The sequence below is a fragment of the Oncorhynchus clarkii genome, unplaced genomic scaffold (assembly GCF_045791955.1).
Source record: "Oncorhynchus clarkii lewisi isolate Uvic-CL-2024 unplaced genomic scaffold, UVic_Ocla_1.0 unplaced_contig_7913_pilon_pilon, whole genome shotgun sequence".
In the NCBI taxonomy this organism is placed as follows: domain Eukaryota; kingdom Metazoa; phylum Chordata; class Actinopteri; order Salmoniformes; family Salmonidae; genus Oncorhynchus; species Oncorhynchus clarkii.
In genome coordinates this window covers 102,468-108,233 of record NW_027260857.1, presented here as the reverse complement: position 1 = coordinate 108,233, position 5,766 = coordinate 102,468, and the positions used below count along the sequence as shown (strand labels likewise).

General features: G+C 37.7%; 1 long non-coding RNA gene across 1 annotated transcript; it reads right to left on the bottom strand.

Moving 5' to 3' along the window:
- Positions 1-506: 506 nt before the first annotated feature.
- LOC139401940 (uncharacterized) lies at positions 507-3,252 on the bottom strand. The gene is made up of 3 exons (XR_011633190.1): positions 3,023-3,252; positions 828-854; positions 507-559 (listed from the first exon to the last, which is right to left on the bottom strand). It is a non-coding gene; the product is annotated as an uncharacterized lncRNA (long non-coding RNA).
- Between the last annotated feature and the right edge of the window lie 2,514 nt (positions 3,253-5,766).

Sequence of the window (5,766 nt, the reverse complement as noted above, 5' to 3'; positions counted from 1 at the left end):
TAGTTTGAAGGAAGTTGAACATCGTTTCTGGAGGGAATGCTAAATAGAATCAGCGCAAGAATGGAAATCTAGAGGGATCAGCTAGCTTTTTGATTTCCTGGTGGATTTTTAAAGAATCGGCCTCAGGCCTTATATAGTATAGAATGACAACCAATCATAAAACATGAAGACACTGTTTTCATATAGTGAAGGAGGGGCCCTAGTGGCCACAAGTCACCAGTAAGCAAGCAACTTTATCTTCTTATGACATTCAATTTCTCTATCATGAAATTTGAATGTTTATGGAAATTATTTATTGAAAAACATTAAACGTGTAAAATATGTGGTCTAGTGTTGTCTAAACCCGGGATTCAATCCGATTGCGGGTAACAGGCAATGCGGCTTTTAAAGGCAATGTTCACGGAGATCGCATTCACGGTAAATGCTGCATATGTCAGCTGAATCAGACATTTCCTTTTAAAGGCCATTGGATGACAATACACTACATAAAGAAATTTGTCTGATACCTTCTTTTTCCTTCTCACAGTGAAGAAACTCAGTCTCTATCTTCTTTAACAACCTGTATAAAATGATAAAAACAGAATACGTTTTGTTTTATTAAACTGTAGAATTATGAATTAATTTAACTAAAACAACAAGAAATACACATTTGAAAATTAGGTAAGGAACCCAGACATGCCTTGAGTAAATTCTTAAACAATTGAAATTCAGCAAGTCAATAAATGTAATAAACAAAGTGTGGGCCAACGTCATTTCCATGTAAATAACCTGGAGCCTCATATATATATATATCATCTCTTACATTTTTTAAATTGAAATATCTTTACCCCATTGATGTGATGATTCCCTGATGACTGTTGGGAAAACAATACAAATGCTGGTGAACAAGTAGGGCAAAAAAAAGCACTTAAACTCGAAGAATCCACACCAAAATGAATAAACACAACACTCATGAATAATATAGATCAAAATAATTTTGGGGTCAAATCAACATGACAATTATAATTTTAAATGTCGTTCCAATAAATCCTTTATTTGAGTGAAACACACCTAATAAAGTTGAAATAGGCTTACATTAAATAGTTGTATACACCTAAGCATTCCGCATAAACCTGACTTTTTTTTTTACTGTTTGAGTACTGTTTGAGTACTATTTCTAGAACAATGTCTGCAATGGGAAATATGTCAACAATGTCCAATTTATCATTACAATTACAGGTAAGGAATCCTAATAGCTAAATTGTTTAATGTAGGTCAATTCAGTCAATAAAAAAAAACACATTTAAGATGAATTTAATGAAACTGTAATATCAACTGGTTATAGTGTATCCTGGAACACATCTTCAATAAAGTAGTAACCTCAGTGTGGCGCTTGCTTATAGAAGCCTATGGCTGTGCAATTTCATAGCCGTGTTTTGCTAATTTAGACGCTCTTATTTCCCGAGCACTTATCACAGTCAATACACATATTGTATAGTAAAAGCATGATTTAATATAAGAGATTAAAATAGAACAGAATACTGCGAAGTGATTCGCATCTCGCGTCTGAACAGTTATTCACAAAGAATGGTAATTTGAAACGGGTCTCAATTCGGCATGTTGAAACACATATTTTTCAGGGTTACAAACCTAAATCTGTCTTCTTATCGATATACAGACGTTCAATTTAGTTCATTATTGGAATGATCTAAATGTATTAACAATTTTTCATTGAACACTGCATTGGGATGAATTAGGGCCACGACATATGTTTGGGGAGTAGGCCTAGGCTTAGTGGTTCTGATGAAAATACGCTCTTTGTCTTTATAAACTAATGTTTTTGCATATTCCCAGTGTGGATGCTGTCTATATGCATAGCCAAGGCTAACCAATTCTAAATGACACTAGCGGTTCGCAATGTAGGGTATTCAATAGTTACCACAGCCACAACGTCCGAAACCCTGCCTGTTTCTACATTTCGCTTCCTAAAATCAGATTTTAAACCTAACCCTTAACCCTAACATTAATCACATTGTTAACCTTGTGCCTAAACCTAACCTTAAGCTTTTTTATATTAATATTTACGATATAGACAATGCTGACTTTGTGACTGTGATACTAGGTTCACTCGCAAAGTCACCTAAACTGAAAATGACGCAGTTCTTCCAAAACTGCAGCTCATTGCTGGAATACATATTTCCCTACTTCAGTCAACCAGTCCATTTTGAAGTTGTGATAAAGCTCTCCTCATTTGGCAAGGATTGTAGCTTCTGTATCCCATCAGTTTGACACGTTTTTATAGTCATCTATTTCTATAAGCGCATTCAGCACGCGTGAGCAGAGGGAGCGATCGTAATTCCACGTAGGTTAATGCTGCGGTTATGTAGTCGTCGTCGGAGCGTTTTATTTCTTAACTGCGATGTTGGAAATATTACTTTGTTTCATTCATGTGCATTTTGATCGGAACAATTTTTCAACATATACGATTTTAGCTACTTTGATGAGCTAACTAACGTTGCTTATAATTACGTTTAGCTAGCTTGATTAACATCGATATAAACCCAGGTTCGTTACAATATGATCAATATGGTTAAACTAGCTACCTTATGCCGCACCCATCTTGTGCTTGTCAAAAACGTATTGTTATCATCTTTTGTTCGAAAATGTAAAAGGTCAGTGGTCGCATTTCGGTAGCTCACACAGTTTCCCGAATTGTAATTCTGATGTGAAGGGTCATTCAAGTGAAACTACACAGTCAGAACTTCCAATAACTCCGATAGCACATGAACGCAGCATATGCTACTTCTCTAATGTATCTAATGGATTTCTCAAGCCAAAGTATAAAACACTTTCTTCTCACCAAAGACACGTTTCTTCAGCAGACATATATTTATTTTATTAGCCTACTCAGGAACCGAACCATAGAACCAATATTTATGGTAATAGTAATTAGAACAAAATAAACATCATACATTTCCGGAAGGCTATCACCCCTTCATTGAAACACTTATATTACAAACAAGTCTATCGTAACATAGTTTACCAGATTCAAATGTAGCCTGTAAGAAATGTAAGGCAATTTACCAACAAAACAAAAAACGTTTGATCTCCTTCTTTAGGGCTGTTGCGTAAGAAGTGGCGTGACAAGTCGTCTTGACTGAACACGGAAGAGCTTGAGAGGACAGTATAGTTCACTGGAAAATGACTGTAGGCAATATGCTGTGTGCATCATATTTCATTATAGGTTCATGACTGAGGCGTGGCCTTTAGACTACGAAGCAAGATGTAACACTTTTTCTCTTAGACTTTAGAAAAAGACGTGGAGGGAAAGGCAGTTTTTAAGTTGTCAATAAAACAAACATTTTGGGGGACTGTTGCAGCTCACTTCTCCTTTAAACCATCTATTGTGTACCACAATATATTAATTTTATTTAATTTGACAGAAATGTAGGTTAGACTATTCTTATAATACCACTTATACCAGCGTAACAAAGTCATTGGATACCACGATACGCATGGATATGTTGTACTATCTGTGTTAATACTTTCAACCTAAGTTAGAGACTTTTTAAGAGCAGTTGATGTGGTTTTCCAGAACGGTTTAGGTGATTTTGACGCCATGGGCGAGCCTGGAAATGCTGCTCGTTGCCCGCTCACAGGTTGCTGACATGTTGTTCCTCTGCATGGGTGTGGCTCCTCCATTTCATTCTGTTCCAATGAGAATGTTTTTTTAGCTCACCTGGCCGGTACATCGGTGGGAGGAGTTTACATCGGTTGAAAGGGATTTCATTCGTTTTCTAATTGGGCTGCTTCCCAGGTGTGAACCAAATGCCCCTCTTGAGCGGATGTCGAATGCGAAGTCGGCTCAGAATAGGGTTCGACTAAGCCAAATGGAATTGTTTTAAGAAGGTCACCAAGGATAATTTAGCTATTTGATCTAGACCCGTTGAAGTATAAACAAATATTTACTCATGTATTTGATGAACAATTTTATTTGGATTTACTGCCCATACATTGAATAACAAATTCACTACAAGGAAGAACAGATAGTCCCCCCAATGAATCTATAGGAAGTTTGTTCTGAAGTGTCTGTCCTATATCTGAGAGATATAAGGAAGCTAAGGAAACATTTAGATTTTTATGTACCCCTTATTTTTGCCAATAAAGAGTGCATTCGGAAAGTATTCAGACCCCTTGACCTTTTCCACATTTTGTTACATTACAGCCTTATTCTAAAATGTATTAAATATTTTTTTTACTCATGAATCTACACACAATACCCCACAGTGACAAAGTAAAAACAGGTTTATTGAGATTTTTGCAATTTATTTTTTTATACAAACTAAAATATCACATTTACGTAAGTATTCCGACCCTTTACTCAGTACTTTGTTGAAGCACCTTAGGGAGCAAATACAGCCTTGAATCTTCTTGGGTATGACGCTACAAGCTTGGCACACTTGTATTTGGGGAGGTTCTCCCATTCTTCCGTACAGATCCTCTCAAGCTCTACTCAGGTTGGATGGGGATCGTCACTGCACAGCTATTTTCAGGTTTCTCCAGAGATGTTAGATCTGTCTCATGTCTGGGCTCTGACTCTTAAGGACATTCAGAGACTTGCCCTAAAGCCACTCCTGCATTGTATTGGCTGTGTGCTTATGGTCGTTGTCCTGTTGGAAGAGGAACCTTCGCCCCAGCCTGAGGTCCTGAGTACTCTGGAGCATGTTTTCATCAAGGATCTCTCTATACTTTGCTCTGTTCGTTCATCTTTCCCTCAATCCTGACTAGTCTCCCAATCCCTGCCGCTGAAAAACGTCCCCAAAGCATGATACTTCCACCACCATGCTTCACCGTAGGGATGGTGTCAAGTTTCTTCCAGACGTGACACTTGGCATTCAGTCCAAAGAGTTAAATCTTGGTTTCATCGGACCAGAGAATCTTGTCTCTCATGTCCTGAGAGTCCTTTAGGTGCCTTTTGGCAAACTCCAAGCGGGCTGTCATGTGTCTTTTACTGAGGAGTGGCTTCCGTCTGGCCACTCTACCATAAAGGCCTAATTGATGGAGTGCTGCAGAGATCGTTGTCCTCCTGGAAGGTCCTCCCATCTCCACAGAGAAACACTGGAGCTCAGTCAGAGTGACCATCGGTTTCTTGTTCACCTCCCTGACCAAGTCCCTTCTCCCCGATAGCTCACTTTGGCCAGGCGGCCATCTTTAGGAAGAGTCTTGGTGGTTCCAAACTTCTTCCATTTAAGAATTATGGAGGCTACTGTGTTCTTGAGGGACCTTCAATGCTGCAGATATTTTTTGTTACCCTTTCCCAAGCATTTCTAAAAACCTTTTTTTGCTTTGTCATTATGTGTCATTGTGTGTAGTTTGTTGAGGATTTTTAAAATTATTATTCCATTTTTAGAATAAGGCTGTAATGTAACAAAATGTGGAAATGTCAAGGGGTCTGAATACTTTCCCAATGCAGTGTAGACAGGTGTGTGCCTTTCCAAATCATCTCCAATCAATTTAATTTACCACAGGCGGACTCCAATTAAGTTGTTGAACCATCTCAAGGATGATCAACGGAAACAGGATGCACCTTAGCTCAATTTCGAGTCTCATAGCAAAGGTTCTGAATACTTATGCATAGAAGGTATTTCTGTTTTTAACTTTTAATACATTTGCAAACATTTCTAAAAATCTGTTTTTGCTTTGTCATTATGGGGTAATGTATTGGGAAAAAAATATTTAATCAATTTTAGAATAAGTGTTTAATGTAACAAATTGTGGGAAAAGTAG